The sequence below is a fragment of the Procambarus clarkii genome, chromosome 35 (assembly GCF_040958095.1).
Source record: "Procambarus clarkii isolate CNS0578487 chromosome 35, FALCON_Pclarkii_2.0, whole genome shotgun sequence".
Taxonomy (NCBI): domain Eukaryota; kingdom Metazoa; phylum Arthropoda; class Malacostraca; order Decapoda; family Cambaridae; genus Procambarus; species Procambarus clarkii.
In genome coordinates this window covers 6,033,554-6,058,515 of record NC_091184.1, presented here as the reverse complement: position 1 = coordinate 6,058,515, position 24,962 = coordinate 6,033,554, and the positions used below count along the sequence as shown (strand labels likewise).

General features: G+C 38.2%; 1 pseudogene; it reads right to left on the bottom strand.

Annotated features, from left to right (window-relative positions):
- Positions 1-3,939: 3,939 nt before the first annotated feature.
- Positions 3,940-4,689, bottom strand: LOC138371210 (dnaJ homolog subfamily C member 17 pseudogene; annotated as a pseudogene).
- Positions 4,690-24,962: the final 20,273 nt, after the last annotated feature.

The window sequence follows — 24,962 nt, the reverse complement described above, 5'->3', positions numbered from 1 at the left end:
CGAGAGAGTTTATATATATATATATATATATATATATATATATATATATATATATATATATATATATATATATATATATATATATATATATATATATATATATATATATATATATATATATATATGCATATATATATATATTACTGCATATATATATATATATATATATATATATATATATATATATATATATATATATATATATATATATATATATATATATATATATATATATATATATATATATATATTACTGCATATATATATATATATATATATATATATATATTACTGCATATATATATATATATATATATATATATATATATATATATATATATATATATATATATATATATGCAGTAATATTGGATTACTACTGAAAATCGCACTGAAGTCACCATGCCTGGCAGGAGACTGATAGTTTATACAGTAATATTGGATTAGTACTGAAATCGCATTGAAGTCACCACGCCTGGCAGGGGACTGTTTTCATACAAATGAAAGATAGTAAGTTTTCATTTTTATTTTGCCCTATGCTCAATAAGCAATTTCTGAAGAAAGATTGACAATGCTTAAATTACATTCTCTAGAAAGGCAAAGAAATAGAGGTGACATGATAGAGCTGTGAATGAATGGACATGATAAAGGGGGAATATTAATAGACTATTAAAATTATCAACACTAGACAGAACATGAAACAATGGACATAAATTGGAATAAGTTTTAGATTTAGATTTAGGAAAAAGACCTGGGTAAATACTGGTTCTGTAAACAGGGTTTGAACTCATTTCTTATGTTATTATGTAATCTTAGCTATAAAATGATCTTAGACAATGGGAAACCGTACGGCAATACCTTATTGAGAAAAACGAGCTTATAATGATTAACACCATTGCACATTAGGCTTGACAGAAGGCAGCATTTGTATCCCCCTTTGCTATAAACATTAAAAATGGGAATAAACATACTATAACAGAAAACGGACTTATTCAGGGAAGAAGAATACGGGGTGACTATTAGCAATGCCTGTGCGAAATATGATGGGGCCGGCCTTTTAATCCCCAGGTAAGTTGATGACGTCATTGACCATTAGCAATGCCCGTGCATGGCTCACCGGGCTAACGAAAAAACATGGGGCCATAACGTGTCCCTTAAATCTCACCGGGGTAACGAAAAAACATGGGGCCATAACGTGTCCCTTAAATCTCACCGGGGTAACGAAAAAACATGGGGCCATAACGTGTCCCTTAGGAAAAGCAAAACGGACACGTTATGGCCTGGTTTACACTACTGGTGAGTGGTGACGCCTGGGTGGTGTTTGGCCGAGCTGGGTGATTGGTGACGCCTGGGTCGGTGATTGGCCGGGCTGGGTGATTGGTGACGCCTGGGTGGTGTTTGGCCGGGCTGGGTGAGTGGTGACGCCTGGGTCTGAGATTTGCTACTACCGCGGGAGTTACTCGTCAAGTAGTTAAGGTGTGTGGAGGCACTACTCGAGATGCCTCTTGTAGGGAGGTCTGGGGAAGGCTTCAGCCTGGATATTGAATGCCTTGGTCGACTTTGAGGTAGCGGTACCAGCCCAATCCTTTATTTTATATAAAAATTTAACCAGTGCCTCAAAAAAATATTCAAAATCTACCCTATCTATAGAATTTAAAATCTGCAGATTGTATCGAAATAATCGGCATAATTCAAATGCTGAATCCAGTTATCTGACACCCGACTGTAATGCTGTTTATAGTCCAGCAATCTTCCCAATACACCTGGAAGAAAAATTCAATACTCAGAATTGATATAACTAAATTCAATATTGCAACCACTATCACAAAATCTGGCCAACAAATATCATTGGTCATCGGCGTCCATCAACGTGTTTCGTCATGAACGCGTAACACAAGAATTCCAATACATGCTGAAATCTCACTGCTTCAGGAGAAGAACACTGAACTCTTCAAGTTCATTCATGTGTTCCAGTCACCATCTGTGGTCACTTTTTGCCACATGTCACTTAATTATCAAACCTAACATTCAAAATCAATGTCCAAAATGACATTCTGACAATCTTACAAATGTGTTTATTATCAATACTACTTTTAATATCACAGTTCTCAAATGAGTACGCAGCAACAAAATGTGTACATACTTCCAGCTAAGAGTATAAAGTTAATGTTGTCAACCCCTCTTGCACCAATGAATGCGGAGCAAGAAAATGACAATTATCATTTTCCAGAGCCTACGTCCTAGACACATTGCAATAACTCTCATACTAGAGAGCTCTATCTCGAGAACGGGTCCATGTGAAAAAATTGTACATTTCCATTTTAATAGAATTTCACTACTATATTTCTAGTTTTCAACATTTAGGTTTTCCAAAATTACATTCCTAGGTATTCAGAGATCTTAATTTTTTCAGAAATTGAATACAATAACAAAATAGAGCAAACATAACATTTTAACATTATTACACAACAAATGTTAAAAAAAAAATCTGTTAGACCAGTGACGTGTAGTTGATTGTAGTTTCGACGACCACAAATTTTAGAATGTGGAGAATCCTCGTCCTCTTGTACACCATTCCGGTTTCTGCTGAAGAATGATAGAACTATCCGACCAGATAGCACGACCGACAGGTGAGTCTGTGGCTGGCTGCAGCCTGCTGGGTGAACCTTGCTAAAGAGACACGGCTCAATTTTCAACTCGAGGTCACAAAACAGTAATGATGGATGAGACTGAAACAACAGGTGACCACAGTAGAACAGGACGTAGATGTACAACGGTCTCTCCCTCTCTCTCGGGACGGAAGCGGCTTCAGTGTCGTTGAGTTTATTGGAATAAGTGCACCTTAATCAAGCACCACAATTAGATGGTGAGGAATTATTACTTGACATCTTCCAGGCACCTGTAGGGTATTTCCTGGTAGGATGTGACATCCCACGGACACTTTAATGAATTTTACAAAATGTGGTGGGCAACTTTTGCTTGGTCAGTGCATACATCCCACATGACCTCTTATTAGTGTCTGGAAGAGACATGAAAAGTAATTTTGGGTAATTTACGCTATACTTCTGCTTCCTTTTAATTAAAGCCACTAATGGAGGATGGTCGACCATTTCAACATAAAAAATCTTTCCCAGCTACAATCTGCAGTTCCTCGCAACTTTTGTGCAGACTAGGAGTAATCAAATCTTTTCAAGAAATCCATACCGATTAAAATGTCTCTAGAAAACTTACTTATGTCAAAGTTATCTTGTCCCAAGATGTCTATCTTTTGCCCATTAAATTTTTGCCCAGTCAAATTATTTCCACAACTCCTAAGGTAAAATGTCTCAACTTGTTGAAGGCTGAATTTTTCGTGAAATTTCCTTTACTGCCAGTGTTCACAAATGCCGTCCATTTCGCACCTTCCCCCTTCGCTTCAAAAGTAGATCTACTGTTATGGGGGGTCTCATGGCTGCTCTGTGAGGGGTAATTAATAATTAATAATAAAGGGGAATATATTAATCGAACCTACATCCAAGAGTATCCCAGACGTAGGGATCTGAGTGTCTATCACTCTAGCAGTTCCCACCTACCACTCTTGTGGTGTCTACCACCCTTCTCTAAGGAACAGAGAAGTATGCCTCCGCAGACAGAGACATGCAACACACATAATGGGAAAATAAAACTAAGTAAGAAGTATTTGAAGGTCGGTTTCTTGGACAAATCAAGACAACATGAGATATATATTTTTGTACAAATTATAAAAGATTATTTTCATCCAAAGCAATCAAACAACTTGTTTATTATTATAAAATTTGATTGAGAAACATTTAACTGGTTTGGCTCACATTCTCTACTGATTCACGACAACTAGATTCAAAGTTTAAATTGGATTTGTCCTTACACTCATAATTTTTAGGATTTTTTTTGGAGGATATGAGGCTTTTTGTGAGGTGCCTCTCACATGTGTGTAACTTTTACTGGTTTGCCAGTTTGACCTCTCTCAAACTGCACTGCCATATCCGCTGCATTTTTGGTCTTATATTCTATTAATGCTGTTCCTTTTCTATTTTTCTGCACCATAACCAGAGCATTGATGTCTCCCCACTTATAGAAGAGTTGGTTAATTTCCTGCTGGGAATACCCTGGCCAATCGTCTGTTGACATCCACTTAACTTTAACTTTGTGACCCCGTGTGTCCATAGCTGGAGGTTCACTGCTTTTGGAGACTTTAGATGAACTCCGAAAAAGCTCTGCCCCTACCTCCCTATTTACTCGATCCAGTTCCTCCAAAATAAGTTGCTCGCCCTCCTTGTCCAATCTTTTCAATTCACGTCGAAACTGTTCTTCTTCTGACATATCTTGCTGTTCCCTACTGCGTTGAACACGTCGTTCCCGTTCCTCCAAATCTGACCTTAGTTTCTGTGATCTGGTAACATGTTCACGGGCTCTGGCAGCTGCTGCTTTACGACTCTTGAGGGTCTTGTCATATGCTTTACGTGTTCCTGGATCTAACAAAATCTCAAGAATTTTCTTAAGTTTGTCAAATTCATCAGTAGCGAATGGGTTATCTGGATTCTTATCCGGATGACATTTAAGAGCTCTTTGTCTGTACGATTTCTTAATATCCTTTTCCTCGGCATCAATAGTTATCCCCAGAATTTGATAGAAGTCCAGTTTCGATAGTTTCGTATTATGTTCCTGCGACATAACGTCCTCAATGCGTCACTACCACTTTCACAAGAGCTAATATTTTCGACAGCTGCTTCTTATGTTTTATTACGCGTTTCTGGAGCGAATGATCTCTGTCCTCAGCTTGCTGTCAACAGTCATATGTAAAGACGTCAAATGTTAGTTAATTTATATCCTACGTACATCTCACTGGGAGGAGACATGTAGCATCTCTCTCAATGTAAAAACATAGTCCTGGAACCTCTGTTAATCATAATATATATAAATTATTTAGATTCAGGTTTGAACATAAGAATAAAGCTCTGGTTAGCCCCATTTAGATTATGCAGTTCAGTTTTGGTCGCCGTACTATAGAATGGATATAATTTCACTTGAACGTGTCCAACGTAGGATGACTAACTTAATTAAGAACATAAGAACAAAGGTAACTGCAGAAGGCCTATTGGCCCATACGAGGCAGCTCCTATTCTATAACCACCTAATCCCACTCATATACTTGTCCAACCCGCGCTTGAAACAATCGAGGGACACCACCTCCACCACGTTACGCGACAATTGGTTCCACGAATCAACAACCCTGTTTGTTGTATTTACCCAAGTCTTTCCTAAATCTAAACTTATCCAATTTATACCCATTGTTTCGTGTTCTGTCTTGTGTTGATATTTTTAATACCCTATTAATATCCCCCCTGTTATGTCCATTCATCCACTTGTAAACCTCTATCATGTCACCCCTAACTCTTCGCCTTTCCAGTGAATGCAACTTAAGCTTTGTTAATCTTTCTTCATATGAAAGATTTCTAATTTGGGGAATTAACTTAGTCATCCTACGTTGGACACGTTCAAGTGAATTTATATCCATTCTATAATACGGCGACCAAAACTGAACTGCATAATATAAATGGATAAATGGGGCCTAACCAGTGCAAGATATAGCTTAAGAACCACACCAGGTGTCTTGTTACTAACGCTTCGATTAATAAATCCCAGTGTCCTATTCGCCTTATTACGAACATTTATGCATTGATCCTTTTGTTTTAAATTCTTACTAATCATAACTCCCAGATCCCTTTCGCAATCCGACTTCGCAATCTCAACACCATCTAGCTCGTATCTTGTAACTCTATCATCATTACCTAGCCTCAGAACTTTACATTTATCAGCATTAAACTGCATTTGCCAATCATTTGACCATTTCAAAACCCTATCTAGATCAACTTGAAGTGATAGTGAGTCCTCCTCCGAATTAATTTCCCTACCGATTTTCGTATCATCGGCAAATTTGTAAATGTTGCTACTCAAACCTGAATTTAAATCATTTATATATATTATAAACAACAGAGGTCCCAGGACAGAGCCCTGAGGTACTCCACTAACAACATTATCCCACTCTGACTTAACCCCATTTATACTAACTCTGTTTCCTTTGGAATAGCCATGCCCTAATCCAAGTTAATATAGCACCCCCCAGTACCATGAGCTTCTATTTTTTTAATTAGTCTTTCATGTGGCACTGTATCAAAAGCTTTGCTAAAGTCAAGGTACACAACATCACAATCCTTACCACTATCAACTGCCTCAACTATGCTGGAATAAAAAGTTAGCAAATTTGTTAAACATGAACGGCCATTTGTAAAACCATGTTGCGACTCATTTATTAATTTGTTTTTCAAGATGGAGATGAATTGTATTTGCAATTATTGATTCAAGTGACTTTCCCACAATAGACGTTAGGCTAATAGGCCGATAGTTTGACGCAAGTGATCTATCTCCTTTCTTAAAAATTGGTACCACATTAGCTACCTTCCATGACTCTGGCATTCTGCCTGACTCTATTGATTTATTAAATATGGTAGACAGTGGGTCGGAAAGCTCCTCTTTGCATTCTTTAAGCACCCTGGCAAACACTTCATCCGGCCCTGGGGATTTGTTTGGTTTTAGTTTTTCTAATTGTTTAATTACATCCTCCCTGGTAACTACTAAACTAGTCAACCTGTCCTCATCCACACCCACATAGACTTGTTCGGCTGAAGGCATATTGTTAAGTTCTTCTTTAGTAAATACAGATATAAAATATTTGTTAAAAATACTACTCATCTCCTTGTCATTATCCGTTATTTGACCTGTCTCAGATTTTAATGGACCTATCCTTTCCGTAGTCTTAGTTCGATATAACTGAAAAAACCCTTTAGGATTTGACTTTGCTTGCTCTGCTATGCGAACTTCATAGTTTCTTTTTGCTTTCCTAATCTCTTTTTTAACATTTCTAACCAGTTGTATTAATTCCTGTTCTAACCTTACTTCCCCATTCTTAATCCTTTTGTACCAATTTCTCTTTTTACCTATAAGGTTCTTTAAATTATGTTATCCACTTTGGGTCATTAGTATTCGATCTATTCAATTTGTATGGTATATTACGTTCCTGTGCTTTGTTTAGAATATTCTTAAATAAGTTATATATTAAATCCACATCGAAATCCCCTTTTACGTCACCTGTCGCTGGGTTCATGTCTCGCTCCAAGACCTGGCCCACACTCCATACCCAAGAGTTTCCTATCTATTTGACCCAAAAAAATTCTTAGGCTATTAAAATCAGCTTTTCGTAAATCTGATTTTCGAAATTTTCGATTGAAAAGATTTCTAATTCCCCAAATTAGAAATCTTTCATATGAAGAAAGATTAACAAAGCTTAAATTGCATTCACTGGAAAGGCGAAGAGTTAGGGGTGACATGATAGTGGTTTACAAGTGGATGAATGGACATAACAAAGGAGATATTAATAGGGTATTAAAAGTATCAACACAAGACAGAACACGAAACAATTGGTATAAATTGGATAAGTTTAGATTTAGGAAAGACTTGGGTAAATACTGGTTCAGTAACAGGGTTGTTGATTTGTGGAACCAATTACCGCGTAACGTGCTGGAGGTGGGGGTCCCTCGATTGTTTCAAGCGCGGGTTGGACAAGTATATGAGTGAGATTGGGTGGTTATAAATAGGAGCTGCCTCGTATGAGCCAATAGGCCTTCTGCAGTTGCCTTTGTTCTTATGTTCTTATGAACGGCCATTTATAAAACCATGTTGCGACTGGTTAGCTTTCCAAAACTCTGGCACTCTGCCTGACTCTATTGATTTATTAAATATGGTTGACATTGGGTCACACAGCTCCTCTTTGCATTCTCTAAGCACCCTGGCAAACACTTCATCCGGCCCTGGGGATTTGTTTGGTTTGAGTTTTACTATTTGTTTAAGAATCAAAGAAAACTGGGAATGCTTCTATGGAAGAAATGAAATGTATGCTCGTGATGGGGTGCATCTATCGGGGGCTGGGGTTGTTGCTGTTGCGAACTCGTTGGAACCAGTGGTTAGAGGTGTTTGTTTGGGTTTAAACTGTTAGTAGATAGTGGTATGGGAATTGATTTGGAGGAAGGAGGTAATAAAAGTATGTGTTCGTGGGAGAAAAGAATTGGCAAAATGATCAGGGAAAGAAAAGGGCCTCAAAAAAACAATTCACTTAGGATATATTACACTAACAGTAGAAGTCTAAGAAATAAAATTAATGAATTAAATGCTCTTGTCTGCACAGAAAAATAGATATTATTGCACTTACCGAAACGTGGATGAACGTAGAAAATAGAGAACTATTAGCTGAATATCAAATAAATGGATTTAAACTATTTCACACAGATAGATATATTAGACGAGGAGGGGGAGTAGCCATATATGTTAGGGAGAATTTGAAATGTAGTCTCAAAGAGGGAATCAAAACTGAGCCCCACACAGAAACTATTTGGATAGAATTAAACGAAAAAGCAAATAATATTATAATAGGAGTTATATATAGGCCACCAAATTTAGACAGAATGGAAGCAAAGCATCTATGGAATGAAATATCTAGATCTAACAGTATTTATGTCATGGGTGACTTTAATTTTAGTGGAATAAACTGGGTGAACAAAACTGGGAATAGTGAAGCAGAAGATTTTCTAGAATTAATTGACGATTGCTTTCTTACGCAACACATTAAGGAACCAACGCGGGAAAATAATATTTTAGATTTAGTGTTAACTAACAGGGAAACACAAATTAATGACATCGAAATAGGGAGTGAGCTAGGGAACAGTGATCACAAAGTAATCAGATTTAGCATAGAATGGAATAGACCTGTAGGAGAAAATTCTGTTAAAGTGCCAGATTTTCGAAAAGTTGATTTTAATAGCCTAAGAAATTTTTTGGGTCAAATAGATTGGAAACTCTTGGGTATGGGGTGTGGGCCGGTCTTAGAGCGAGACATGAACCCAGCGATAGTTGACGTAAAAGGGGATTTCGATGTGGATTTAATAAGAACATAAGAACAAAGGCAACTGCAGAAGGCCTATTGGCCCATACGAGGCAGCTCCTATTTATAACCACCCAATCCCACTCATATACATGTCCATCCCATGCTTGAAACAATCGTGGGACCCCACCTCCACAATGTTATGCGGCAATTGGTTCCACAAATCAACAACCCTGTTACTGAACCAGTATTTACCCAAGTCTTTCCTAAATCTAAACTTATCCAATTTATACCCATTGTTTCGTGTTCTGTCTTGTGTTGATACTTTTAATACCCTATTAATATCCCCTTTGTTATGTCCATTCATCCACTTGTAAACCTCTATCATGTCACCCCTAACTCTTCGCCTTTCCAGTGAATGCAACTAAAGCTTTGTTAATCTTTCTTCATATGAAAGATTTCTAATTTGGGGAATTAACTTAGTCATCCTACGCTGGACACGTTCAAGTGAATTTATATCCATTCTATAATATGGCGACCAAAACTGAACTGCAAAATCTAAATGGGGCCTAACTAGAGCAAGATATAGCTTGAGAACCACACCAGGTGTCTTGTTACTAACGCTGCGATTAATAAATCCAAGTGTCCGATTTGCCTTATTACGAACATTTATGCATTGATCCTTTTGTTTTAAATTCTTACTTATCATAACTCCCAGATCCCTTTCACAATCCGACTTCGCAATCTCAGCACCATCTAGCTCGTATCTTGTAACACTATCATCATTACCTAACCTCAGAACTTTACATTTATCAGCATTAAACTGCATCTGCCAATCCTTTGACCATTTCAAAACCCTATCTAGAGCAAAATAACAATTCACTTAGGGTATATTACACTAACAGTAGAAGTCTAAGAAATAAAATTAACGAATTAAATGCTCTTGTCTGCACAGAAAAAATAGATATTATTGCACTTACCGAAACGTGGATGAATGTAGAAAATAGAGAACTATTAGCTGAATATCAAATATATGGATTTAAACTATTTCACACAGATAGATATATTAGACGAGGAGGTGGAGTAGCCATATATGTTAGGGACAATTTGAAATGTAGTCTGAAAGAGGGAATCAAAACAGAGCTACACACAGAAACTATTTGGATTGAATTAAACGAAAAAGCTAATAATATTATAATAGGAGTAATATATAGGCCACCAAATTTAGACAGAATGGAAGCAAAGCATCTATGGGATGAAATATCTAGAGCATCTAGATCTAACAGTATTTATGTCATGGGTGACTTTAATTTTAGCGGAATAAACTGGTTGAACAAAACAGGGAATAGTGAAGCAGAAGATTTTCTAGAATTAATTGACGATTGCTTTCTTACGCAACACATTAAGGAACCAACACGGGAAAATAATATTTTAGATTTAGTGTTAACTAACAGGGAAACGCAAATTAATGACATCGAAATAGGGAGTGAGCTAGGGAGCAGTGATCACAAAGAAATCAGATTTAGCATAGAATGGAATAGACCAGTAGGAGAAAATTCTGTTAAAGTGCCAGATTTTCGTAAAGCTGATTTTAATAGCCTAAGAAATTTTTTGGGTCAAATTGATTGGAAAGTCTTGGGTATGGGGTGTGGGCCGGTCTTGGAGCGAGACATGAACCCAGCGATAGGTGACTTAAATGGGGATTTCGATGTGGATTCAATATATAACTTATTTAAGAATATTCTAAACAAAGCACAGGAACGTAGTATACCATACAAATTGAATAGATCGAATACTAATGACCCAAAGTGGATAACAAAGAATTTGAAGAACCTTATAGGTAAAAAGAGAGCTTGGTACAAAAGGATTAAAAATGGGGAGGTCACTTTAGAACAGGAATTCGTACAACTGGTTAGAAATGTTAAAAAAGAGATAAGGAAAGCAAAAAGAAACTATGAAGTTCGCATAGCAGGGCAAGCAAAGACAAATCCTAAAGGGTTTTTTCAGTTATATCGTACTAAGACTAGGGAAAGGATAGGTCCATTAAAAACTGAGACAGGTCAAATAACAGATAGTGATGAAGAGATGAGTAGTATTTTTAATAAATATTTTGTATCTGTATTTACAAAAGAGGAACTTAACAATATGCCTTCAGCCGAACAAGTCTATGTGGGTGGGGACGAGGACAGGTTGACGAGTTTAACAGTTACCAGGGAGGATGTTCTTAAACAAATAGTAAAACTCAAACCAAACAAATCCCCAGGGCCGGATGAAGTGTTTGCCAGGGTGCTTAAAGAATGCAAAGAGGAGCTTTGTGACCCACTGTCAACCATATTTAATAAATCAATAGAGTCAGGCAGAGTGCCAGAGTTTTGGAAAGTTGCTAATGTGATGCCAGTTTTTAAGAAAGGAGATAGATCACTTGCGTCTAACTATCGACCAATTAGCCTAACGTCTATTGTGGGAAAGTTACTCGAATCTATAATAGCAAATAAAATTCGTCTTCATCTTGAAAAACATAATTTAATAATTGAGTCGCAACATGGTTTTATAAATGGCCGTTCATGTTTAACAAATTTGTTATCTTTTTATTCTAGCATTGTTGAGGCAGTTGATAGTGGTAAGGATTGCGATGTTGTATACCTTGACTTTAGCAAAGCTTTTGATACAGTGCCACATGAAAGACTGATTAAAAAAATAGAGTCTCATGGTATTGGGGGTGCTATATTAAGCTGGATTAGGGCATGGCTATACCAAAGGAAACAGAGAGTTAGTATAAATGGAATCAAGTCAGAGTGGGAAAATGTTGTAAGTGGAGTGCCTCAAGGCTCTGTCCTGGGACCTCTGTTGTTTATAATATATATAAATGATTTAGATTCAGGTTTGAGTAGCAACATTTGCAAATTTGCCGATGATACGAAAATCGGTAGGGAAATTAATTCGGAGGAGGACTCACTATCACTTCAAGTTGATCTAGATAGGGTTTTGAAATGGTCAAAGGATTGGCAGATGCAGTTTAATGCTGATAAATGTAAAGTTCTGAGGTTAGGTAATGATGATAGAGTTACAAGATACGAGCTAGATGGTGTTGTGATTGCGAAGTCGGATTGCGAAAGGGATCTGGGAGTTATGATTAGTAAGAATTTAAAACAAAAGGATCAATGCATAAATGTTCGTAATAAGGCAAATCGGACACTTGGATTTATTAATCGCAGCGTTAGTAACAAGACACCTGGTGTGGTTCTCAAGCTATATCTTGCTCTAGTTAGGCCCCATTTAGATTATGCAGTTCAGTTTTGGTCGCCATATTATAGAATGGATATAAATTCACTTGAACGTGTCCAGCGTAGGATGACTAAGTTAATTCCCCAAATTAGAAATCTTTCATATGAAGAAAGATTAACAAAGCTTAAGTTGCATTCACTGGAAAGGCGAAGAGTTAGGGGTGACATGATAGAGGTTTACAAGTGGATGAATGGACATAACCGGGGGGATATTAATAGGGTATTAAAAGTATCAACACAGGACAGAACACGAAACAATGGATATAAATTGGATAAGTTTAGATTTAGGAAAGACTTGGGTAAATACTGGTTCAGTAACAGGGTTGTTGATTTGTGGAACCAATTGCCCCGTAACATTGTGGAGGTGGGGTCCCTCGATTGTTTCAAGCACGGGTTGGACAAGTATATGAGTGGGATTGGGTGGTTATAGAATAGGAGCTGCCTCGTATGGGCCAATAGGCCTTCTGCAGTTACCTTTGTTCTTATGTTCTTATGTTCTTATGTTAACTTGAAGTGATAGCGAGTCCTCCTCCGAATTAATTTCCCTACCGATTTTCGTATCATCGGCAAATTAGCAAATGTTGCTACTCAAACCTGAATCTAAATCATTTATATATATTATAAACAACAGAGGTCCCAGGACAGAGCCTTGAGGCACTCCACTTACAACATTTTCCCACTCTGACTTGACTCCATTTATACTAACTCTGTTTCCTTTGGTATAGCCATGCCCTAATCCAGTTTAATATAGCACCCCCAATACCATGAGCCTCTATCTTTTTAATCAGTCTTTCATGTGGCACTGTATCAAAAGCTTTGCTAAAGTCAAGGTACACAACATTAGAATCCTTACCACTATCAACTGCCTCAACTATGCTAGAATAAAAAGATAACAAATTTGTTAAACATGAACAGCCATTTATAAAACCATGTTGCGACTCAATTATTAATTTATGTTTTTCAAGATGAAGACGAATTTTATTTGCTATTATAGATTCGAGTAACTTACCCACAATAGACGTTAGGCTAATTGGTCGATAGTTAGACGCAAGTGATCTATCTCCTTTCTTAAAAACTGGTATCACATTAGCAACTTTCCAAAACTCTGGCACTCTGCCTGACTCTATTGATTTATTAAATATGGTTGACAGTGGGTCACAAAGCTCCTCTTTGCATTCTTGAAGCACCCTGGCAAACACTTCATCCGGCCCTGGGGATTTGTTTGGTTTGAGTTTTACTATTTGTTTAAGAACATCCTCCCTGGTAACTGCTAAACTCGTCAACCTGTCCTCGTCCCCACCCACATAGACTTGTTCGGCTGAAGGCATATTGTTAAGTTCCTCTTTAGTAAATACAGATACAAAATATTTATTAAAAATACTACTCATCTCTTCATCACTATCTGTTATTTGACCTGTCTCAGTTTTTAATGGACCTATCCTTTCCCTAGTCTTAGTATGATATAACTGAAAAAAAACCTTTAAGATTTCTTTGCTTGCCCTGCTATGCGAACTTCATAGTTTCTTTTTGCTTTCCTTATCTCTTTTTTAACATTTCTAACCAGTTGTACGAATTCCTGTTCTAAAGTGACCTCCCAATTTTTAATCCTTTTGTACCAAGCTCTCTTTTTACCTATAAGGTTCTTCAAATTCTTTGTTATCCACTTTGGGTCATTAGTATTCGATCTATTCAATTTGTATGGTATACTACGTTCCTGTGCTTTGTTTAGAATATTCTTAAATAAGTTATATATTGAATTCACATCGAAATCTCCATTTACGTCACCTATCGCTGGGTTCATGTCTCGCTCCAAGACCGGCCCACACCCCATACCCAAGACTTTCCAATCAATTTGACCCAAAGAATTTCTTAGGCTATTAAAATCAGCTTTTCGAAAATCTGGCACTTAAACAGAATTTTCTCCTACAGGTCTATTCCATTCTATGCTCAATCTGATTTCTTTGTGATCACTGTTCCTTAGCTCACTCCCTATTTCGATGTCATTAATTTGTGTTTCCCTGTTAGTTAACACTAAATCTAAAATATTATTTTCCCGTGTTGGTTCCTTAATGTGTTGCGTAAGAAAGCAATCGTCAATTAATTCTAGAAAATCTTCTGCTTCACTATTCCCTGTTTTGTTCAACCAGTTTATTCCACTAAAATTAAAGTCACCCATGACGTAAATACTGTTAAATCTAGATGCTCTAGATATTTCATCCCATAGATGCTTTGCTTCCATTCTGTCTAAATTTGGTGGCCTATATTTAACTCCTATTATAATATTATTTGCTTTTTCGTATAATTCTATCCAAATAGTTTCTGAGTGTGGCTCAGTTTTGATTCCCTCTTTGAGACTACATTTCAAATTGTCCTTAACATATATGGCTACTCCCCCTCCTCGTCTAATATATCTATCTGTGTGAAATAGTTTAAATCCATTTATTTGATATTCAGCTAATAGTTCTCTATTTTCTACATTCATCCACGTTTCGGTAAGTGCAATAATATCTATTTTTTCTGTGCAGACAAGAGCATTTAATTCGTTAATTTTATTTCTTAGACTTCTACTGTTAGTGTAATATGCCCTAAGTGAATTGTTATTTTGAGGCCCTTCTCTTTCCCTGATCATTTTGCCAATTCCTTTCTCCCACAAACACATACTTTTATTATCTCCTTCCTTCAAATCAATTCCCATACCTCTATCTACTAACAGTTTAAATCCAAACAAACACCTGTAGCCACTTCTTCCAACGAGTTCGCAACAGCAACAACCCCAGCTCTCGATAGATGCACCCCATCACGAGCATACATTTCATTTCTTCCATAGAAGTGTTCCCAGTTGTCAATGAAAGATATTGCATTTGATTTGCAATATCTTTCCAGCCGCCAATTGACACCAAGTGCCCTTGACATCCATTCATTTCCCACTCCCTTTCTTGGAAGAATGCCACATATGATCGGGATTCCTCCCTTGCTCCTAACTAATTCAATGGCTGTCCTGAATCTCTGTATTAGTTCCTCACTCCTAACTCGTCCAACATCATTACCCCCTGCACTAACACAAATAATGGGTTTGTTCCCATTTCCTGTCATAATATCATTCATGTTTCCAACAATATCACCAATTCCAGCTCCCGGGTAGCAAACCCTTAATCTGTTCCCCCTATCTCTGGCACAAAACGTTCTGTCTAAATACCTCACCTGGGAATCTCCCACAACCAAAATTCCCTTCGATTCTCCCTTTTCCTTTTGAGCAGTTTGAGGGACCTGCGCTTTAATGCTCCTCGTTACTTTGTCTTTGCCAACTCGTTGAACAACAGGTACAACACAGCACTCGTCCTCTAATACGAGTGCTGTGTTGCACTCATAAATAATATATAACTTATTTAAGAATATTCTAAACAAAGCATAGGAACTTAGTATACCATACAAATTGAATAGGTCGAATACTAATGACCCAAAGTGGATAACAAATAATTTAAAGAACCTTATAGGTAACAGGAGAGCTTGGTACAAAAGGATTAAGAATGGGGAAGTCAGGTTAGAACAGGAATTCATACAACTGGTTAGAAATGTTAAAAAGGAGATTAGGAAAGTAAAAAGAAACTATGAAGTTCGCATAGCAGAGCAAGCAAAGTCAAATCCTAAAGGCTTTTTTCAGTTATATCGAACTAAGACTACGGAAAGGATAGGTCCATTAAAATCTGAGACAGGTCAAATAACGGATAATGACAAGGAGATGAGTAGTATTTTTAACAAATATTTTATATCTGTATTTACTAAAGAAGAACTTAACAATATGCCTTCAGCCGAACAAGTCTATGTGGGTGGGGATGAGGACAGGTTGACTAGTTTAGCAGTTACCAGGGAGGATGTAATTAAACAAATAGAAAAACTAAAACCAAACAAATCCCCAGGGCCGGATGAAGTGTTTGCCAGGGTGCTTAAAGAATGCAAAGAGGAGCTTTCCGACCCACTGTCTACCATATTTAATAAATCAATAGAGTCAGGCAGAGTGCCAGAGTTATGGAAGGTAGCTAATGTGGTACCAATTTTTAAGAAAGGAGATAGATCACTTGCGTCAAACTATCGGCCAATTAGCCTAACGTCTATTGTGGGAAAGTTACTTGAATCAATAATTGCAGATGCAATTCGTCTCCATCTTGAAAGGCATAAATTAATAAATGAGTCGCAACATGGTTTTACAAATGGCCGTTCATGTTTAACAAATTTGCTAAAGGACCTCGTCTTGGAGAGTTGTGAAAGACAGGGGCCTTAAGAAGACTTTGATAAAGCCGCCTTCAAACGCCATAGCAACTTCTAATTCATTTGACGTTTTGGAGGACGAGTGCTGTGGAGAGACTGCGGATCGCGCAAAAGGGAAAGCAACGAAGAGAAAGGAAGCGCAGGCCCCTCAGAAAGTAAAGGAAGTACCTAAGCAAACATTAGTTGTGGGAGATTCCCAGATAAGGTATTTGGATAGAACGTTTTGTGCTATAGATAGGGGGAACAGGTTAAGGGTTTGCTATCCCGGAGCTGGCATTGGTGATATTATAAACAACATGAATGATATTATGGCTGGTAATGGGAACAATCCCATTATTTGCATTAGCGTGGGAGGAAATGATGTTGGTCGAGTTAGGAGTGAGGAACTGATTCAGAGGTATAAAACAGCCAAAGAGTTAGTTAGGAGCAAGGGAGGAATCCCGATCATATGTGGCATTCTTCCAAGAAAGGGAGTGGGAAATGAATGGATATCGAGGGCACTTGGTGTCAATTGCCGGCTGGAAAGATATTGCAAATCAAATGCAATATCTTTCATAGACAACTGGGAACACTTCTATGGAAGAAATGAAATGTATGCTCGTGATGGGGTGCATCTATCGAGAGCTGGGGTTGTTGCTGTTGCGAACTCGTTAGAAGAAGTGGTTAGAGGTGTTTGTTTGGGTTTAAACTGTTAGTAGATAGAGGTATGGGAATTGATTTGGAGGAAGGAGGTAATAAAAGTATGTGTTTGTGGGAGAAAGGAATTGGCAAAACGATCAGGGAAAGAGAAGGTCCGCAAAATAACAATTCACTTAGGGTATATTACACTAACAGTAGAAGTCTAAGAAATAAAATTAACGAATTAAATGCTCTTGTCTGCACAGAAAAAATAGATATTATTGCACTTACCGAAACGTGGATGAATGTAGAAAATAGAGAACTATTAGCTGAATATCAAATATATGGATTTAAACTATTTCACACAGATAGATATATTAGACGAGGAGGTGGAGTAGCCATATATGTTAGGGACAATTTGAAATGTAGTCTCAAAGAGGGAATCAAAACAGAGCCACACACAGAAACTATTTGGATTGAATTAAACGAAAAAGCTAATAATATTATAATAGGAGTAATATATAGGCCACCAAATTTAGACAGAATGGAAGCAAAGCATCTATGGGATGAAATATCTAGAGCATCTAGATCTAACAGTATTTATGTCATGGGTGACTTTAATTTTAGCGGAATAAACTGGTTGAACAAAACAGGGAATAGTGAAGCAGAAGATTTTCTAGAATTAATTGACGATTGCTTTCTTACGCAACACATTAAGGAACCAACACGGGAAAATAATATTTTAGATTTAGTGTTAACTAACAGGGAAACGCAAATTAATGACATCGAAATAGGGAGTGAGCTAGGGAGCAGTGATCACAAAGAAATCAGATTTAGCATAGAATGGAATAGACCAGTAGGAGAAAATTCTGTTAAAGTGCCAGATTTTCGAAAAGCTGATTTTAATAGCCTAAGAAATTCTTTGGGTCAAATTGATTGGAAAGTCTTGGGTATGGGGTGTGGGCCGGTCTTGGAGCGAGACATGAACCCAGCGATAGGTGACTTAAATGGGGATTTCGATGTGGATTCAATATATAGCTTATTTAAGAATATTCTAAACAAAGCACAGGAACGTAGTATACCATACAAATTGAATAGATCGAATACTAATGACCCAAAGTGGATAACAAAGAATTTGAAGAACCTTATAGGTAAAAAGAGAGCTTGGTACAAAAGGATTAAAAATGGGGAGGTCACTTTAGAACAGGAATTCGTACAACTGGTTAGAAATGTTAAAAAAGAGATAAGGAAAGCAAAAAGAAACTATGAAGTTCGCATAGCAGGGCAAGCAAAGACAAATCCTAAAGGGTTTTTTCAGTTATATCGTACTAAGACTAGGGAAAGGATAGGTCCATTAAAAACTGAGACAGGTCAAATAACAGATAGTGATGAAGAGATGAGTAGTATTTTTAATAAATATTTTGTATCTGTATTTACTAAAGAGGAACTTAACAATATGCCTTCAGCCGAACAAGTCTATGTGGGGGGGGACGAGGACAGGTTGACGAGTTTAGCAGTTACCAGGGAGGATGTTCTTAAACAAATAGTAAAACTCAAACCAAACAAATCCCCAGGGCCGGATGAAGTGTTTGCCAGGGTGCTTAAAGAATGCAAAGAGGAGCTTTGTGACCCACTGTCAACCATATTTAATAAATCAATAGAGTCAGGCAGAGTGCCAGAGTTTTGGAAAGTTGCTAATGTGATACCAGTTTTTAAGAAAGGAGATAGATCACTTGCGTCTAACTATCGACCAATTAGCCTAACGTCTATTGTGGGAAAGTTACTCGAATCTATAATAGCAAATAAAATTCGTCTTCATCTTGAAAAACATAAATTAATAATTGAGTCGCAACATGGTTTTATAAATGGCCGTTCATGTTTAACAAATTTGTTATCTTTTTATTCTAGCATTGTTGAGGCAGTTGATAGTGGTAAGGATTGCGATGTTGTATACCTTGACTTTAGCAAAGCTTTTGATACAGTGCCACATGAAAGACTGATTAAAAAAATAGAGTCTCATGGTATTGGGGGTGCTATATTAAGCTGGATTAGGGCATGGCTATACCAAAGGAAACAGAGAGTTAGTATAAATGGAATCAAGTCAGAGTGGGAAAATGCTGTAAGTGGAGTGCCTCAGGGCTCTGTCCTGGGACCTCTGTTGTTTATAATATATATAAATGATTTAGATTCAGGTTTGAGTAGCAACATTTGCAAATTTGCCGATGATACGAAAATCGGTAGGGAAATTAATTCGGAGGAGGACTCACTATCACTTCAAGTTGATCTAGATAGGGTTTTGAAATGGTCAAAGGATTGGCAGATGCAGTTTAATGCTGACAAATGTAAAGTTCTGAGGTTAGGTAATGATGATAGAGTTACAAGATACGAGCTAGATGGTGTTGTGATTGCGAAGTCGGATTGCGAAAGGGATCTGGGAGTTATGATTAGTAAGAATTTAAAACAAAAGGATCAATGCATAAATGTTCGTAATAAGGCAAATCGGACACTTGGATTTATTAATCGCAGCGTTAGTAACAAGACACCTGGTGTGGTTCTCAAGCTATATCTTGCTCTAGTTAGGCCCCATTTAGATTATGCAGTTCAGTTTTGGTCGCCATATTATAGAATGGATATAAATTCACTTGAACGTGTCCAGCGTAGGATGACTAAGTTAATTCCCCAAATTAGAAATCTTTCATATGAAGAAAGATTAACAAAGCTTAAGTTGCATTCACTGGAAAGGCGAAGAGTTAGGGGTGACATGATAGAGGTTTACAAGTGGATGAATGGACATAACCGGGGGGATATTAATAGGGTATTAAAAGTATCAACACAGGACAGAACACGAAACAATGGATATAAATTGGATAAGTTTAGATTTAGGAAAGACTTGGGTAAATACTGGTTCAGTAACAGGGTTGTTGATTTGTGGAACCAATTGCCGCGTAACATTGTGGAGGTGGGGTCCCTCGATTGTTTCAAGCACGGGTTGGACAAGTATATGAGTGGGATTGGGTGGTTATAGAATAGGAGCTGCCTCGTATGGGCCAATAGGCCTTCTGCAGTTACCTTTGTTCTTATGTTCTTATGTTCTTATGTTCTAACTTTATATTCCAGCATAGTTGAGGCAGTTGATAGTGGTAAAGATTGTGATGTTTTGTACCTTGACTTTAGCAAAGCTTTTGATACAGTGCCACATGAAAGACTAATTAAAAAAATAGAAGCTCATGGTATTGGGGGTGCTATATTAACTTGGATTAGGGCATGGCTATTCCAAAGGAAACAGAGTTAGTATAAATGGGGTTAAGTCAGAGTGGGATAATGTTAGTGGAGTACCTCAGGGCTCTGTCCTGGGACCTCTGTTGTTTATAATATATATAAATGATTTAGATTCAGGTTTGAGTAGCAACATTTGCAAATTTGCCGATGATACGAAAATCGGTAGGGAAATTAATTCGGAGGAGGACTCGCTATCACTTCAAGTTGATCTAGATAGGGTATTGAAATGGTCAAAGGATTGGCAAATGCAGTTTAATGCTGATAAATGTAAAGTTCTGAGGCTAGGTAATGATGATAGGGTTAAAAGATACGAGCTAGATGGTGTTGAGATTGCGAAGTCGGATTGCGAAAGGGATCTGGGAGTTATGATTAGTAAGAATTTAAAACAAAAGGATCAATGCATGAATGTTCGTAATAAGGCGAATAGGACACTGAGATTTATTAATCGAAGCGTTAGTAACAAGACACGTGGTGTGGTTCTTAAGCTATATCTTTCACTGGTTAGGCCCCATTTATATTATGCAGTTCAGTTTTGGTCGCCGTATTATAGAATGGATATAAATTCACTTGAACGTGTCCAACGTAGGATGACTAAGTTTATTCCCCAAATTAGAAATCTTTCATATGAAGAAAGATTAACAAAGCTTAAGTTGCATTCACTGGAAAGGCGAAGAGTTAGGGGTGACATGATAGAGGTTTACAAGTGGATGAATGGACATAACAGGGGGGATATTAATAGGGTATTAATAATATCTACACAAGACAGAACACGAAACAATGGGTATAAATTGGATAAGTTTAGATTTAGGACAGACTTGGGTAAATACTGGTTCAGTAACAGGGTTGTTGATTTGTGGAACCAATTACCGCGTAACATTGTGGAGGTGGGGTCCCTCGATTGTTTCAAGCATGGGTTGGACATGTATATGAGTGGGATTGGGTGGTTATAAATAGGAGCTGCCTCGTATGGGCCAATAGGCCTTCTGCAGTTGCCTTTGTTCTTATGTAATAGCTAAGGTCAAGGAGTTCCTAAAATAGTGGAAGTTAGGTTAGGCCCAGACCCCAGGAAGACAATTCCCGGAAAATAATACTTGTCCTATGAGTTCGCCGTCAAGAGGGCCAGAATCTCGGCCTTGGTGTAGGTTCCTCGGAACCGAACCTTGATTGGGTGGAACATGGTGATTTTTAACTGGCACCAGGAGTGAAGAAAGTCCCCTTCATCGGGTCAGTGCCAATGGAAGAAAGCTTTCTATCTGTATAGTGCTCCGATCGCCAATTCACATCACTGACGAAGGCCTTCCGGCTCTTCCCGGTATAAAACGCCAGGATGGGAGGGGGCTGACATTTTAAGAGTGAAGAGCTTAGAGAGAAATTTCATATAACTGACCCCCCCCCCCTCCCTATGTCGTTACCTCACTGTACTGTGGTCAGGTGAAGATAGACGAATCACGAGCCTGCCTTCCTCACTAAGTAGGTAGTTACAATTTGTAACTACAATATATAAATAATGGTCTAGTTTGTGCAGGTCAATGTTAACATTAAAAATATTGTGACATTGGTTAATTTGGGCTGACTTGATCAAATTGCGTTCATCAAAACTCCTTCACTTAGCAATATGTTTTGGCTCTCTCCAATTAATATTATGATTATATAAACTGGCATGTATCTTGAGATGATTTCGGGGCTTAGCGTCCTCAACAAGGCCTCATTTTTTGTTTCACATCTCCAGGAAGCAGCCCGTAGCAGCTGTCTAACTCCCAGGTACCTATTTACTGCTAAGTGAACAGATGCATCAGGGTGAAAGAAACTCAGCCCATTTGTTTCCGCTTCCACCGGAGGATCGAACCCGGAACCTCAGGACTGCGAATCCGAAGCGCTGTCCATTCAGCTGTCTGGCTTCCTTACATCCACTTACTCATTAGTCATTTATCAGCTTACAAATTCTTCACATACTGTCAATGTCTCGCTCCATTTTATTATTTTAAGTACATTCACATTTCTTGATCTATATATCTCATAGACTTCACAAGCCACTCATAAAACCTTAAAATTACTATACACTCGCATATTTTCCTCAGATACTATTGCTAACTATAGTCCCTTGCACAAGATGGCAAGAGAGGCAGCCAGATAACAAACACTCATAGCTGATGGATCAAGTTCCAGTTGAGTGAGTAAGGGGGCGTAAGACACCACCCCCGTCGATGACCTATTTGACCAAGTTATGTGGATATAAAAAATTCATGGGGATTAATACATGTAGCTTCTCTTCTCGGGAAGAGAGATGGTATCTCTAAATCATCATCAATCAACATGTGGTCAAAATAATTCTTAGTATACAGCAGAACAACTGCCGGCCAAGCAATATTAATATGAAATATTGTTGCATCTTTGGTGAAGCAACTTTTGCTTTGGTCAGACAACAAAACAGCTTCAAATGTTTGAAGTAATTCCCATTGAGTAAAAAATTCTTTCAAACGTCTACGTGGAAGAAAGGAAGTAGAGCAATAAGGAAATGGCTGAGGAGTCTTGCTGGGGGTCGATGGAGGATATCTTGTGACAAGAGTCTGGATGATGCGGTTGGACACACCAACCACCAAAGAAAACAAATGCATTTGGCAACCATTGGAGTTGAGCACTGGATCAGCCTCGTTGGCACTGATGATGAAAACAGGAAGTGACAAAGCAAAGAGACATACAATAATCTACATTGAAGATTGATACATTGTGATAAGTGCCAGGGGAAGGCCAAAGCCAATGAAGTACGACCAGTTATCCTCGATGAAACATAATCTCTTGTATATTTCCCAACCCATGTTGAATCATCTGTACTCAAAGGCATAGTGCATTAAGCATACACAGGTGAATACCGTTCAGGATCACATTTACACCCACCAGAGGCACCAGCTTCATAAAGCTACCCTGTATGAGAAAAAGACAAAGATGGAGATGAGAATCGGATACAAGTTTACTGATGCAGTTGATCAGGTGGGGACGTCCTTGGCGCTGGTGATATACACTGTCAGCTATGTCTTGAAACCATATGGTGTTAATGATCCTGGAGAGCACGAAGAGTGGCAAGACCCACAATGTGTTGAAGATGGTAGAGAGGATGGGCAGCACCAACGACCACAGTGGCCCCGCTTCCTCATCCAGGAAGAGCCCCAGCACCTGCTTCAGTCCCAGCAACAGCATGTAGTGGAAGAATGCTACACTGAAGCCGAAAACATCACCGTTGAGGATGCAGCACTGCAATGTAAATGAAATGCATTGTAAGCATGTAAATGCAGTTCATTGGACTGTTCGGCCCATTCTAATCGCACAATGTTGATAAGTGTGAACTCAGAGATTTACTAGTTTGTCAAAGCTTCACACTCCCAATCGTTACAAGGGATCGAAAACAAACACACACACACACACACACACACGCGCGCGCATTTTATCCTTCTTCCCAAAAGATCAGATCAGATTTATCCAGATCTCCCCCCACCCCCCCCCACCCCAAAAAAAAGAACTAGGAAACAAAAGGCTGGCATTTTAAAGGGATAATTAGGAGACGAGTTTTCCTAAGTGAAATATCTTGGGACACATACCTCAGAGCTAAGTCTGAACAAGATATGATGGACTATGTCACCCAAAAGTGTCAGGAGGCAGTAAACAGGTTTATCCCGGCCCAAAAGGAAAAACCCGAGAAGCAAAAGAAGAATCCATAGTATAATAGGGCATGCATGGAAGCTAAGGAACTGAACAAAAGGGTGTGGAGGAACTTCCGGAATAAGAGAACACCAGAAAGCAGAGAGATACCAGAGAACCAGAAATGAGTATGCCAGGGTGAGAAGAGAAGCAGAGAAAAATTATGAAAATGATATAGCAAACAAAGCCAAGACCGAACCAAAGCTATTCTAGTCTCATCAGGAGGAAAACAATAGTGAGAGAACAGAGAACGAAACTTAGAACAGGCGAGGACAGGTATACAGAGAATGACAAAGAGGTGTGTGAAGAACTCAACAAGAGGTTCCAGGTCTTCACAATAGAACAAGGTGAGGTCACTGTGCTAGGAGAGGGGTAAGTAAACCAAGCGGCCTTGGAAGGGTTCGAAATTACGAGATGAAGTCAAGACACCGCTGGGTCTGGACGTTAGAAAGGCTCTTGGTCCAGATGGTATCTCGCCATGGGTACTGAAAAAGTGTGCAGAGGCACTTTGCTTACCACTCTCCATAGTGTATAATAGGTCACTGGAGACGGGAGACCTACCAGAAATATGGAAGACAGCAAATGTGGTCCCAATATACAAAAAAGGGCCACAGGGAAGAGGCACTGAGCTACAGGCCAGTATCCTTGACTTGTATACTATGCAAGGTGATGAAGATCGTGAGAAAACCTAGTAACAAATCTGGAGGGAAGGGACTTCGTAACAAATCGCCAACATGAGTTCAGGGAGGGTAAATCTTGCCTGACAGCTTAGAATTCTACGATCAAGTGACAAAGATTAAGCAAGAGAAGGCTGGGCGGACTGCATTTTCTTTGATTGTCGGAAAGCCTTTGACACAGTACAACATAAGAGG